Source organism: Cynara cardunculus, assembly GCF_001531365.2.
Source record: "Cynara cardunculus var. scolymus isolate 2C chromosome LG 6, CcrdV1, whole genome shotgun sequence".
NCBI lineage: Eukaryota > Viridiplantae > Streptophyta > Magnoliopsida > Asterales > Asteraceae > Cynara > Cynara cardunculus.
Window position 1 is genome coordinate 5,521,767 of NC_037533.1, and position 15,376 is coordinate 5,537,142.

The 15,376-nt window shown below is 34.5% G+C and overlaps 1 pseudogene; it reads right to left on the reverse strand.

The window, feature by feature from the left end:
• Positions 1-3,073: 3,073 nt before the first annotated feature.
• On the reverse strand, positions 3,074-8,720 carry LOC112514751 (annotated as a pseudogene).
• Between the last annotated feature and the right edge of the window lie 6,656 nt (positions 8,721-15,376).

Below are 15,376 nucleotides of genomic sequence, written 5' to 3' on the forward strand. Positions count from 1 at the left end.
TAAACACATTAATAACTTGTAAGCATGTAATAATATGTTGTATATATAGTAAAAATATTGTTTGAATATACTCAAATATAAATATACTAAACCACAAGGGTGGTGTCTRATTGGTTTGAGCTTGAATTCCAAAAGTYAAAAGTGTCTGGAGGTCGCAAGTTCAAATCCAAAGAGGAATAAAAATCCCCTTRTAGCCATGGAGATTCAAATGCRRTGACTTCGRGCTACCCGCAAAGCAGGTGGTTGTTCTGAAATTAATCGACTCATATAGCGAGTTGAAYATCCAARTTAATAAAAAATGTAATTTTGAAAATCAAATTGAAAAGAAAATACAACAATCATCAWAAATAAAAGAATAAAATATCCATTTCTCATTTACTAAGAAATTAATCATATTTAAAACTAATTTAGTGTTTTTCCAAACCTTGATGGAACAATAATTTGAGTTTTTCAAAATTTCGTATCGGGTGTTTGGGACTGTTTATTTGAAACAACTTATTCTTTTTTATAAAAATGCTTATCAACTTATTATAAGTTAGTAAGATTTAACTTTTTCAAAAACTTATTATTACCGGTTTGACACAGATATAAGTTGTTTATACAAACACTCAAAAGTGTTTATTATCAATACCACATTGGAATAAGTCAATAAGTTGTTTTTATAAGCAATCCAAACAAAGCTTACTTTTAAAAGATTTTATAAGCATTATGGATTTATATATAATGTCTGTATTTTTTAAAAATTAAAAGTTTTTAAAATGTAATACCTAAATATTTTATAATATAATATTATTAATCTTTGTTGTTTGTTTTAAAGCATCTTATATTTTAGTAATTTCAATATGATTTAGTTTCATATTGTGATAAATTACCTTTTCTTTATAATTTTCAGTTAACCTTTGTAATTTTCATACAAACATACATACATTTAAGTACACACATATATAGGGGTGTAAATGAGTGGAACCGAATAGTAGGTTATTTGAGCTTGGTTTAAATAATAGCAGGCTCGAGTTCGAATAATGTTTTCAATGTAGAGCTCGAGCTAGATGCTCATATATGGGTTCGAACTCGCGATCGATTAACTCGTTTACGGACTCGAGGTTGATATTTTTTATATTGTTATTGCATGTTTTATGAACATATGAGCATGCTCGAATGGGTCGGCTTGGCTCGACTCTACTTGGAAATTTTAATCGAGTTTTCGAAAAGTCAAGTCAAACATTGGTGTTATGAAGCTCAGCTTGTTAAGTTAAACGAGTTTATTTTGTACTCGAGATTGACTCGAGCTCAAAGAACTATTAAGCTCGAGCTCAAACTCGAGTAGCTCTTTGAGATAAACTTGTTGCTTGTATATGTAACATACAGACATGTACACACAAAGGGTTTAATTGAAAGCGGAAAAGTCACATTTGAATGAACACGGGAAAAAAGTTTGACATTTTTGGACGATATGATTGAAAGCACATCATGGTGCTCGATTCTTACAGATTGGTTTATGGGATTTGGTAGTATTTGTGGAAGGAATTCATTCAAATCCCATGTTGGGTATAAAGGAAGGTTCTAAAAAATAATTCCGAGATTTCAATGAAATTCCACAAACATTGAATTTAAAAATTCTTAGGGCCCATATGGTTTGCGGGAATGTAACGGAATCGGGGGGATTTGGAATCCAAATCCATTCCATTCCTGTGTTTGGTATGCAGGATTGTCTAATTTGAAATTCTAGGATTATGTTGAAATCTCTCATTAATAGGATTTTGAAATTCCTCAGGGTGGTTGAGATTTCACTGGATTTCGTAGTATTTGTGTATGATAATGTTTTAAAATATGTCAAAAACATTTATGTCCTAATAATTCTTTAATAAAAAGTAATTTAATTATTTTCATAATTACTTATAATTTGTTTTTATAAATTATTTATAAAAAATGGCGAATTACATTCCAAATCCTAAGGGATAAGTTGGTATTTCACGCGATTTCATAGAAATTTGTTTCTAATAATGTTTTAAATATGTTAAAAACATTCATTTTCTCATAACCAATTTAAATAAAAGGCAATTTAATTAGTTATAATTTGTTTTTATGAATTATCTAATATATAATGAAATTCAATTCCATTTCAAATCTTACAAACTAAACAAGCCAAAAATTCAAAATCCTTTCACGAAGTCCAAATCCATCGAAAACATTTTGTCAAACCAAACAGACTATGATCTGTAAGCAATCTAAAGATTGTCATTTTCTCATTTCGAGTTTGAGAGCAAAATCCAGAAATGATTTGGTGAGACTTGACAAAGAAACAACGCAGTAGTGAGAGTTGAAGTTCAAGCATTCGGAAACGATTAAGGTAAGAATTCTTATGTCAAACTTCCGTTTTAATGCTCGATTAGTATCATATGTTGGCATAGTATGGTTTAGCATAGAAATGGGATTGAATGTGACTATGTGAGGCCTTGAGGCCCCCAAAATGAGTACAAATTAGTATGGAACATGTTTAATAGCTATTTAGTATGAAAATCGTGAACTCGCTAAACATAAAACTGGCTAGCATCCGTGTGTCTCGTGATCGGTCAAAAGGTGAATGCAAAACAAGCAACATACCAAACTATCCCCGAGTTAATAGAAGTTTTTAAGCGGAGTTAGTGGCAGGACCTCTGTCGTTACAACATATGGAAYGGAGGGACCTAGGGATTGAGAGAAAATGTAAACCAAAAAAACATTCCGTAAGCATYGTTGCTTGTCACTAGTTTTGTATTTGTCAACAAATCATATTTTCTGCCCTATAAAACATCAGTTATCGGGGAAAAAATATTACCAAAGAACAAAAAGGAAAAGAGAAAAAAGGTATGAGTCACCTTCTAGAGCGACCCCATCATATCGGTTTCATGGTCATTCTAAAATAGRAAAATTGCATTTTCCGTAGCRGGAGRYATGGGATCTAAACCATTTAWGAAATATCAGAGGGACAAGACCAATGGTGAAATGGTAACAAYAGATACATTGCTCAAATTATTTGAAATCAGAAGGATACAGGAAGTGAATGTATAAAACAGAATTAGCTTTTATTTATTAGGAAATATGATTGTTTTTTTACACTTGGGATTTGATCTCACAAMTTCTCATATGCTTCATTTCAACACAACACCAGTTAGAGCTTAAGAGCAACCACAATGGTGCTTCTTGTCAAGCTTTTTTGAAAAAGAAAAAAAAAAAGCCAAGTTTTCCATTCCTTTCTCTGAAAAAAAGCCAAGTGAAAAAACTTCACCATTGTGGAAGCTCTTAAACCACCACAAAACAATAATTTACACAACCAAGACCTACAAAACCTCATCTAAACTGAGGTGGGTTTGAGCTAGATTAGTCGAAGCTTGATGATCGGCTCCACCTGCCACGGAGGTAATCCTCTAACGATACGCTTTCCTCAAAACTGCTCATGGAAAGGGATGAGTCTTCGACATCAAGCAATGCAAGGTTAAGATGGGACCTCAGATTCGATTGTGAAAATCCTTCGTCTTCCAAAACCTGCAGGCTTGCATCAGACCTTCCTGAAGAATTCACTTCTAGCCTTGCCCATGTCGTCACCTCAACATCGCCACCGAGGAGTTGCAGGACCTGTGCTAATGGAATGGAGGATTCAAAATCATATATTGCAACATTAATAAGATGTAAGAATTTGTAATCAAACATTGACTTGCAACACAAGGTGGTGTGGTTTCAATATATATCGAGGAGAAAGGGGTTCAATTCTAAGCCAATGTGGGACTTCAACATGCCCKGGCTAGGTCGAGTCCCTAGAGATACCTTGGCTCAGACACCATGTGAGAATATATGGTTATTCTCCAAGAGAACCATGGAGTAGAGAAGGGAGGTTCCAACATACATATATTTTGAGCAGAAAGAGTGAAAGTCTAGCTGATGTGGTACTCCAACACGTCCCCTCCAATGRAGGCTAAATGGACATAAATGTCCCAGAGTGTCGAGAAGGGGCAAAACCCGAACAAATTGTCCTAGGGTGTCYGCRTCCCTAGAATAATAGACTTTGACTCTGATACTATGTGAGAATGTGGAACCCATTATTACTCTCTAGAAGAGCACTTAGGAGAGAATGGAGGTGCCAACACATATGAGAGACTTAAAAGGGTCCAAGTCTAGCCGATGTGACACTCTAATAACATACAAAAAGATTCTAGCTTTAATCCAAAAGGAGAGATGCATTTTGACYTTTGTCCATTTTCTTTATGAACATTGTACATAATTTAAGAAACTATTAATCAAATATCTACACACCATTTAATAAACAAAATCATGAACAAGAAACTATGTTCATTGCTCTTTCTCATATAACCTTATCGTGAAGAACAAATAGACTTACAGAGCTCATATGGGGTCGAGCACGCGGTGCACGCCTGATGCAGAGAGTCGAAGCAAGAACCATCCTCTCCATCTGATCGGCATTATAGTTATTGCCCAAGCTTCGGTCTAATAGTTGAGCAAATTTTCCACTACTCAAAATAGGCTTCGCCTAGATCAATGGTTTGTTTCTTTAGCACACAAAAATGAACCAAACCAAATGAACCAAACCAAATGAACCTAGTATATCCCACACGAAAGTAGGGTCTAGGAGGGGGTAAGACCTTACCCCAACCACTAGGATCGAGAGGCTGTTCCCGTGAGTTTAGCAYGCAAAAATAAAACATGTAAAAAACATGTTGATGATATGAGATATGGAGGGGCATACCCACATAACCAAGCTCTCCTCGCCCTTCGGGTATTCACTGCTTATTGGTTTTCTCCCCGAAAGAAGCTCAAGAAGAACAACGCCAAAAGCATAGACATCAATCTTATCCGTTACTTTGCCATACATGAAATACTCGGGAGCCAAATAACTGCAACATATACAATCTTTTGTCAATTTCAATAAAAGTTTTAGCTTAAATGTATCACATTGTTTTAAGTTGGATATATAGGGGCAATTTCAATTTAAGTTTTAACTRTGCAGTGTTTCCGGTCAAGGACTTCTCAGTGGCCATCACAAATGAGTAAACCTTGTATGTTCCGGAGCTYGCCCCTTTTTGGGTGTTCCTTTTAAAATATAACCACAAAGGCCATGTTGGAAACCACAAGCTCGCTTATTTTTTGAGCTTATTGAATAATCCCCATTTGGTAAGCTTATAAGATAGTTTTCTGAAACTACTTCATATAACATTTCAATAAGCTCTCRGTTCTTTTTATTACTTTTTTCCAATTATGCCCATATATATTTTACATGAATGACCAAGAATCCTATGACTCTGTTTGCCTTTTTACATTGTCATCTAGCTTATAAGCTAGTTTTTACSAAAAGTGACTAGTTTATCAGCTAGCTTATTAGCCAAAMCAGATGGCTTTTCAGTTATCTGCTAGCTTATGAACCAACATCTAGTCAGCCAAAAATAGCCAAAATCAAAATCGGAGTTGATTAAGTTACAAACCCAAAGGTTCCTGCAACATCTGTGCAAGTTATATGAGATGAGGTGGTCGATGCCCACTTCGCAAGCCCGAAATCAGAGAGCTGAAACAATAAAAAAACAAAATGTTGTTCATATGACCAAGTAACACACTCAAATCATAAAACAATGCAGCTTAACAAAATAAATCACCTGGGGCTCAAAATCATCAGACAGTAATATATTCGATGATTTAACATCCCTGTGGATTACAGTTTGATCACAGTTACTGTGTAGATAAACAAGTGCCTCGGCTACACCAACAGCAACCTTATACCTTTCGCTCCATCCAAATGCAGGATCTTTCTTACTGCCTGATTTAACGGATAATCATATGAAACAACATAGAATCACATATCCACATGTATAAAGATTGTGTTCTTTCAATCACCAGATGAAAACAACATACCATGTAAATTATCTTCAAGACTTCCTCTTGATAGAAAATCATAAACTAAGAGAAGATTGTTGTCTTCAAAGCAAAACCCGAAAAGGGAAATGATATTTTGATGATGTAGAGCAGTAATAATCTCAATTTCTAACACGAATTCTTTCAGGACATCTTCGGATGATTTCAAGATTTTAACAGCTATTTCTTTGCCGTCAGGAAGACACCCTTTGTAAACCTGACTACTCCCTCCTTTTCCTATCATATTCTCTGAAGATTCAACAAAATACTTGCTTGAATTAGCCATAAAAATCCACATAATACGAATATATATATATATATATATAGAGAGAGAGAGAGAGAGAGAACCCGGTTCACTTAAAAACTATAAATATTTTGAGAAGATGAGAACCAGAATATTCATTGATGAATATGGCATATTCATTGATGCATATACACTGATTAATTTTAGTAAGATAGCAAAAATGCATATATACTTGCATACATAGTAGATACACATTGATGAATATACTCACTGAAAGAATACATATCTTGATAGTGTATATGCATCAATAAGTATTCTGGTTCTCACATTCTCAAAATATTTATGGATCTGACAGAAACAACCTCTTATACACACACACACACAAATATATACATATATATATATATATATATATGTGTGTGTGTGTGTGTGTGTAAGGTTGTGGTGAGAATAAGAGGTACGGTGAGTATAGTTCTAAACCGTTGGAGGAGTTGATTTTTTGATCTAACGGCTAAAAGCCCGTGGACCTTCTACTACCTTCAATTGATTGCTGACCAAAACACAGCTTCATCTACCTTCAACTACCATCATTAACCTTAGACTTCCTGTTCACTCACCTTCACGAACTTTTATATACCTTCAATCACTTTCACATGCATGAATTTGTWAAAGTTTCATTCATGGTGATAGAAGTAGGTCAGAGGAAGTCATTGAAGGTAATTAAAGGTAGATAACGTTCTCATCGTAACCCTTATTCTACACGATCCCAAGTCTATCTGTGTGTGTATGGAAACAATTCAAGATAGATAGTATTGAAACAATTCAAGATAGATAGCAAATAGAAGAACACAAACCGGGTTCAAAGTTTGCTGTTGCAGAGAGAAGTTCTCTATATTGAAACAATCTACAAGTAGCCGAGTATTTTTCATGAAGACCCTCCAGTTCTTTTGGTAGGCGTACTGAATCATGATCTGGGGAAGAAGATAAACCAGCTTGGAATTCATCACCACCAACTGGAACTATTGCTCCATTTTCTACATTTACCTCCAAGGATCCATCTTTTTGATCATCAAAGAYACCATCATTTCTTGAATCTGAGTTTGTGATGTGAAAGCAATTTCTACTGGGCAGTTTCATAGCCCACTGAATCACAGAGATCTGGTGGACCCGCGATCCATTAGAAGGAAGCTGGTTGGATGAAATGGCTCGACGAAGGAGTGGCCAACCAGGTCGTAGTTCAGGCAATTCCCTTAGTAACAGAGATGTTGAACTCGATGAAGCTTCTAGCTTCTGTACAGGTACTAGAGGCATGGAGTTATCTTCTTCTTCACCATTACCACAAGAAACCTCAAGGACAGGAAGATCCGAATCCAGTGAACAAATGGGACAATTATCTTTGAATGCACTCGGTGTGCACTCAGAATCGGCTTTCACCAAAGCCAACTCCAATTTCATGCAATCGTTTTGATTGCTTTTWTCTTCATTTCCATTGTTTAGTAGTTTCGGATTCAAACTCAATGATCTTTGAATCAAACTAAATATTTGATTCTTTTGGTGATCTGAACAGAAAATAATATGAACTTAAAAACTAAAAACAAGTCTCAGAATCTTAAATCAAATGCATCTTTTCCTAAAAGTAAACCAAAAGATCTGTTAGATTACCTTTTGCACTTGATGGTGGTGAGGGGGATTGCCTATGAAACATAACTTTGCCACCATTGACAGCAATTATAGAACAATTCTTTGATAGCATTTTAGCACAGTATTTTGCTATGGAGGATGATGATCTAATTGTATGATGGGTTCTTGAAGTTCCAACGATAATTTCATTTGCACCATATGATTTAGCTTCTTGAACAAGAACTTTTCGAATTGAAGKACCTCTGCAGATCTTTAACTTAAGATCCACCTGCAAAATCCCATAAAAGTGGAGAAAACAACAAAATTTCAAATGAAATTAAGAAGAATGTTGGACGTTGTCTCATTCAAAATGGAATTGAATACMATAATTATTTAATTCAATGAGCTTTAATGCTGTTGGTAGGGTAGCTCACACCAACCAATTTCGAGAGAAATCACCAAATAATCCAAAAGTTTGGAATAATTTCACATCCAAATGCAAAAAACCTACCTGTTTAAGGTTACAGAATCCTTCATAGACAGCAAGAATGGAGTCGAACGAGTTTACAAGAGATAGCAACGACGATTTCCCATCACGATCCAGAATTTCTTCACACAAAAACGAAAACCAAAGAAACATCACATTTGATTCATAAAATTGAAAACGAACTCGAGAAAAATAACCACACATTCGAAGCCACAAGTTCTACCATTGTTAGTCAGAATATGAAGAGCGACAACACGATCACCAGGTTGAGCTTCTTTGACTAAAGCCCATGTGAGCAACTCTCTGCTCTGTGAGTCTAGTTTCACTCCGACCACAACTGTCCGACCTCCGGCGACATTCCGGTCCCTGTACTCTCCGGCCAGCTCTGTGTGACTCATCTTCACAAGAAATTCACTGTTGTCTGTTGATTACAGCTTTCGAGGAAATTGTAGTAGCAAAAACAATCGGGTTGTCATAACGTTAATCAAGAAATGTAGATGAAGAGAAACGTGATCWGGGGTGGTACCGACGGAGAGGATGAACAGTGGGTTTTGAAGTTCAACCATTGCCGTTATCTTTGCCTTTATTAGGTTTGCTTTCCATGCTTTTCCCAGCTCGTGTACAAGAGGGGGACCCCAAAACTCACTCACAAGTCACAAGCCACTAACAGTTTTTTATTTGTCTTTAAAGCTTTTTATTACTAAATTTTATATATAAATAATAAGACATTTGTGTTTTTTTTTCTTCCCTTTTCTTGCTTAGGGATCGAATCGTTTGATACACTGGATTAAACAAAATTTAATTGTTATTTAGAAGAATGGCTTTCTGATATTTTTCTTCATGCATGTCCTTTTAATAGATTTAAAATATTATTTTCGGTGAAATATTATATATATATATTCTTTAAATTATCGAAATATTATAAGATAATTATGCAAGATTATTTTGATAAGTAACTTAGATAAAAAAGTGGGTTTTAGTTTTATAAATTACCCTTTATTAGTAATTTCATTACTAAATTACCCCAAAAAAAGAAAAACGAATCCCTAAATTCCCAAATTTATATAAATTCATAACAAGTTTTAACATACTTATTTTTGTAAAAGTAAGGTCSATAGGCTATTATATATTATTAGACACGTCACTTGAAACCATATTTTACTTAATTGTGTGATTATTTTCTTTGGAAAGTCCCCACTCGGCCCACTCTTTTTTTCGTTTTGGAAAGATCGACCTGTCCTATTCTCCAGCTTAGTGAGCACAATATTAAATAGCTAAACATCAACGAGACTTKTAGTGAAGTTTCAAACCTTTAGGGTGCAATAAAGTTTTTATGTTGCATCACTTGATGCTACACATTAGACCTACCAAGTAAACTCGAGTTATCCCACACCACAAACTAAAAGTTAGGTTATGCAAGAGGGATCTACCTAAACGACGTTGCATATACTTGGCAAATATAATGTGGTGTTGCTTCCTCCACTTCGGCAAATATAAGAATCAGGGAGTGTAGGTTATCTTGTATAACTTCATCTCAAGACAACATGACAATATTAGATACTTCATATAAGCCTACTTGTAAACTACGATAACCATGTTATGATTTGGACTTCACTTGTTCTTTCTAGGGACTTTTTCCATCAAATTCAGCAAGAAGATATTGCTAGGGTTTATTGGCGGATTGAAGGCATTCCCATGACCTTCAATCCACTCTTACGCAACAATCACTTTAGGATAATGTTGGTCTCAATCATTCGATTTGATTGATTACAAAAGCATCCGATAAACAGTTAGAACAATTTCATGATTTTTGTCTAGAATTCAACATACAAATAAAAGATCAGATTTTATTATATCCGAATTTATATAAGGATGGATCTGAATGTCTTCAAGGATCTGAAATATATTAGGATCCAAAAAATCTTGAGGGCCTGAAATCTTCTTAGAATCTATATTATTTAAAGATCCACGTTTTGTCTTAGGATCAAAGTCATAAACTCCATCCTTTATAATATGATTGTGTTGGATCTGAAATATATCCTTATTTCGGRCCTAAGATCAGAATATGATTTCTGTTGTAAAAGTCTCATTCTTGTATTTAGTATTGGTCCAAGCAGAATGCCTTCGGCAAAATAAAAAACCGGTTGAAGTGAAACTAAGATCAACATTAAAATGGATTGGATTGTCATCTAGCCAATTGAAAAGTAGTACCGAATAAGTTAGGGYAGTTTGACATACACTATTTTGGCAAGAAAATTTGTAGTGCAAACTTAACTAGCAAGTTTTGGCTCACTAACTCTCACCAAAACACATTCTGTTATGGGGACATGTTTTGCATGTCAGCCAAAGTAAGTACAAAAATACTACTTTATTAGTACGATACTTTATTTACTGCTCCATCTGTATACRGAAGGATAAGTTGTGGTAACAAACGTCTACATCATATTTTCAAGATTTCCAAAGGCTGAAATGAAGAGTACGTGCATATATTGATAAGAAAATCAGATGAAGGCACACGTTAAAGTTGGCATGCAACATTTAATCCATTAGTGGTTATAAAAGCGAACTTTGTCAATGTTGTAAATCACCCTTTTGACAATAATTACTGAGTGTTAGGTTCTTAGGCAGAAATAGGCGAAAAATTTAAACACTATCTCAGTTTTTCAAATCTAAAAGAGTACATTCTCTATTCCTTCATTATCTCCTTGTGAGTAAATTCATCACTAGTCAGATTGTTTAGGATAAGACTTTCTTTCCTAGTTTCTAAAACAAAATATATAATTCTTTGTTTTTTTTTATAAAACATACAAAATTAAAAAGTGAAAATATGTTTTGTTTGTATTCGACCCCCTTTTACAAACACTACTGGTGTTAGTCATTACCGAACCAAGACCAAGAGCTAAAGACACATCTAACTTTTGCAACATACCTAGAGCAATGAGTTAGCCCACCTTGAAAGCAATGGTTGTACAGTTTCACTATACACATGTCATTGCACATTTGATAACTTATAGGCGATTTGCAAAGTCATTTTACATGTCACATAAAATAGAAGACGATTCTATTTGTACATTATTCTCGACATTCAACTATGCAAGCAATCATGAAGTAGCAAAGGCAAGTCACTTCATCAACATGATTTATGTAAGCGAGTTTGTTGATTGCCATCACCGGTAAAGGTGACTTCTTGGCGAGTTGTTAAGTCATACCACTTACGGTTTGATTGAGACGTCTTCGATGGCCGGATAAGAAATCTATGCAACTTGTTGCTCTTCTAGAATTCTTGCATGGGTATCAAATAATATTTATAGTGGTTTTGGGTCATTTGTGTTAGATTTAAATAAATACATAAATAATACTAAGTTTGTGCTTTGTTCTCCTCTCTTCATTTTAGATATGTTGTTATATAGATATATTTATTGTTAATTGGTATTTAGACTAGTTATTATACACATATCAAAAACCTATTCATTCCATTTTGGTTATTGAGTCGTGCACTATCACACTTAATTATTATGGGATGAAAATAGTTGCATTTTTTTTATTAACCTGGATATCCAACCCTCTATGTGAGCCGACTAATCCCAGGGCGACCACCTACTTTGCAGATAGCCCAAAGTCACCGCATTTGAACCTCCGTGGCCACAAGGGAATTTTTATTCCTCCTTGGATTTGAACCTGGGACCTCCTGGTACTTTTGACCTTTGGAGCCAAGCTCAAACCAATCAGGCACCACCTTTGTGGTTCAAATAGTTGCATTTATTGCTATGATATTCGAGTAATTGCAGTTATTGTTATGATAGGATTATGTGTTATATTATTTTGTTTTATGCATGCTAATGTTCGATGAAATGTATGAACTAGGGGAGAATGTCAAGACTGATTATACCATAGTTAAGGCTACGTGTGTTATAGGTTGTATTTTTACATATGGTTCACCATTTTGCATTTAAAAGTGATGGTGAAAATAATTTTGAAAAATGGCTACAAAAGGCGAACACCGTGTTGGAGGAAATCGTTGTCATATGGTTGTGTATGACCTAAAAGATTTTAGGCCTGAATTACAACACAAGAGTTGAAGGAAATGGAATGGTTGGCCAAGACTAAGCTTCATTTGTCTATGGAAGATTATGTGATATCTAAATTTAGTAGTAAGATAACTATAAAGGAAGTTTGGAGAAAACACAAGGAACTTTATAATTATATGAAGAAGTCCCAACCAAAATGATTTGTTTTCATTAAAACCTTGTTTACACACAATATTTAAGAAAGATCAACCTTTGAACAACATTTGATAGATTTTGATGATCTAAATATGGAAATGAAAAGTTGTGGATATGAAACTCGAAGAATAACATATGACAGTGATTATGTTGTTTTTAGTTCCTGATTGCTATATGAAGTTTACCAAAAGCCTTATTTATGTGAGAGATACATTGACACTGCCAAACATGAAGACAAATGTCTTTAGTGAAGATCTTTGATAGTGGATTAAGGGTATGTGTTTTGATAGTTGGGATATTTGTAGTTCTTGGGTTCTGTTTGTGGAAAGAGGTTGTTTGGGTGAAAAAGTTAACGGGTATTCCAACTTTTAGAAGCCCAATCAAGAGGCAAGTCGATAGATGTAGGATCATCGAAGTAATGCGAGAATCCCAACCATTGAATTATGTTTCGCTCTTAGTTCGAGAGATAGCAAGTGATAACTCTCATTTTGAGAGAGATTTATTTCATCTTTATCTTTCATTTTTAGTCATTTTATGCCAAGGTGTCCTTTTAACCATCTTCCTTGGTCTAGAATTTCATCAAGTCATGAAAGTGAATATTGGCCCGAAAAGAGGCAAGTTGCAACTATCCACTGAGTGTAATCCAAGAAGAGAAGTTGTTGTGAAAAGTGGTCATTATTGAATTGATAGTTTCTTTTGAAGTATATAATATTTATATACGGAAAATAGAACAAATAAACTCACACATCCTCCTCACCTTTGGCGAGGTTTGAACCCTTTACCTCCTAGGAGGCCAAAGACTCACATACCGCTAGACCAAAAGCCCTTTGGTTATTGAATTGATAGTTGCCACCATTAAAACCCAGATCCAACTAAAAAGGCCGCATGCATAACCACGAATAGTGAAGGAAATTCTGGCTCAAGCATAAAGTGTAACACCCCATTCCACACATTGCATGTAACATATACTTCATATATAAGAAATACATGTTTGTACACCACATTGGTCCCTTAGTACAAGAATCTACCAGTACANTCTGTATACGGAAGGATAAGTTGTGGTAACAAACGTCTACATCATATTTTCAAGATTTCCAAAGGCTGAAATGAAGAGTACGTGCATATATTGATTACTATAAGAGTTTATAGTAATCACTACTAGCAAGTCCTCGAGTTAGCACTATGGTTACTTTGTGAGGACAATGGCCATTTATTTTTGAAGTTACATCTTGGTAAAGAGTAATGTCTATAGTTGCAAAGTGTCTACTAACCTCAACCCACTATAAGTTCGTGGGAAGGCTTACACCTGCACTTACTATATATATGTTGGTTCCAGATGGATATACAAGAACTTAAAGGTAACAGTTTGTAGAAGGGGAGAGGATGAATACAAACACATAAAATTTCACTTTTTAAAATCCTTTATTGATATCAGAAGATCAATATATGATTTACAGATTGTTTGCTGAAGAAGCCAAGATACATAACTTATCTAAACAATCTAAAGAGCACACACGATACAGAAAAGCAAGCGAGAAAAGACTTGCTTAAGAAGATGTTATAATTTTGCTTGAGATTAAGCTTAGTTTTGCATGTATGTGTTGTTCTTCGCTTGAAGTAAACTTAGCTTCATGGGATCATGAGTGCTATATAGAAGAGAGTCTCCATGGCTATTTATATCCATTGTATTAAATGCAAGTTAGAAGGTATGTGCCCGTGGAAAGCTTCTAGAAGTGAGGTTGTCCTTTTGTCTTTAGGTATACAGGCTTTTGGTCGTATATAAATAGTAGTCATTCACAAAGTAGGTAAGCACGTTTGAAGATAATATAATGACTCCATACATGTGCTTTACTTTGAGATGTATGGGATTGTCCTTCATGTGCAGGAGGATAAGACAAAAACTAATCTTGAACAACAAGATTCATTTGATCACTGGCACTGAAATAACTCTAGAGTTTCTTCAGTGTTTGCTGAATCTTTAAGCAGACTTCACACTTGATTGTAAACATGCTTGTTATCACTGAAAACCGCATCAGATCACGACCTGCTTGTCTCTATCTTCAATTTTATCTTCGACATCGCTGAAGGTTATTTTGGTGTGAATTTTGTCTTCTTGAAGAATACTTGGATCATTAGAAAAGTTTACAATACATGTTCAGCGATCACTGAACAAACTTAGTGACGATAGCTAAAACTAAATAAAATAGAACAAAGTATTTTTTTTCTAGATATAAAAGGATCATCTTCAAGTCATTGAGAGAGTATGGATCAACAATCTTCCCTTATTTGATGATGACAAAACAACATAAAGAAAATTGCTTGGTTGTTACAGTATGAAAAAGGTACTTGTAAAATACATGTCCCTTTTTATTGTTTTTAGGATCTTTTTTAGTGTCAGGGTTTATTATGGAATTCACTTATTTATAAAGGATAACAAGGAAATAATGAAATTACATAATATGCATAACTCAACACTAAGAGCATATTCACTTACAAGAAATGTGTCAGAGAATGTAAGATAAATAGAACTCGTAAGTACATGTCTCATTTACTCTTTTCGGGAATCTTTTTTAGTGAACTAATCATTACATTGAAATATGATTCAAGTCAAAATATTACAAATGATTACAATTGGTTTTGGTAGGCTTAAAAAATAAAACCTATACACTGAAAGAAAAAAAAAGTACAAGGGTTACAAGATTGAAAGGTTCTTAATCTAGATCTTTGAAGTTGATGTAGTTAGGGACATCTTCTCCTCTAATTCTTTTTTTTCAACATTTCTTTCGAATCTTATGGTCCATCATCTATCGAAAGAGGGTCTTCGTTCAACCAAGTTCGAAGTTACTTTAAGTGATCCATTGGGCAGAGATGGAACACAGATACTCATTGAAACTTGTATTGACC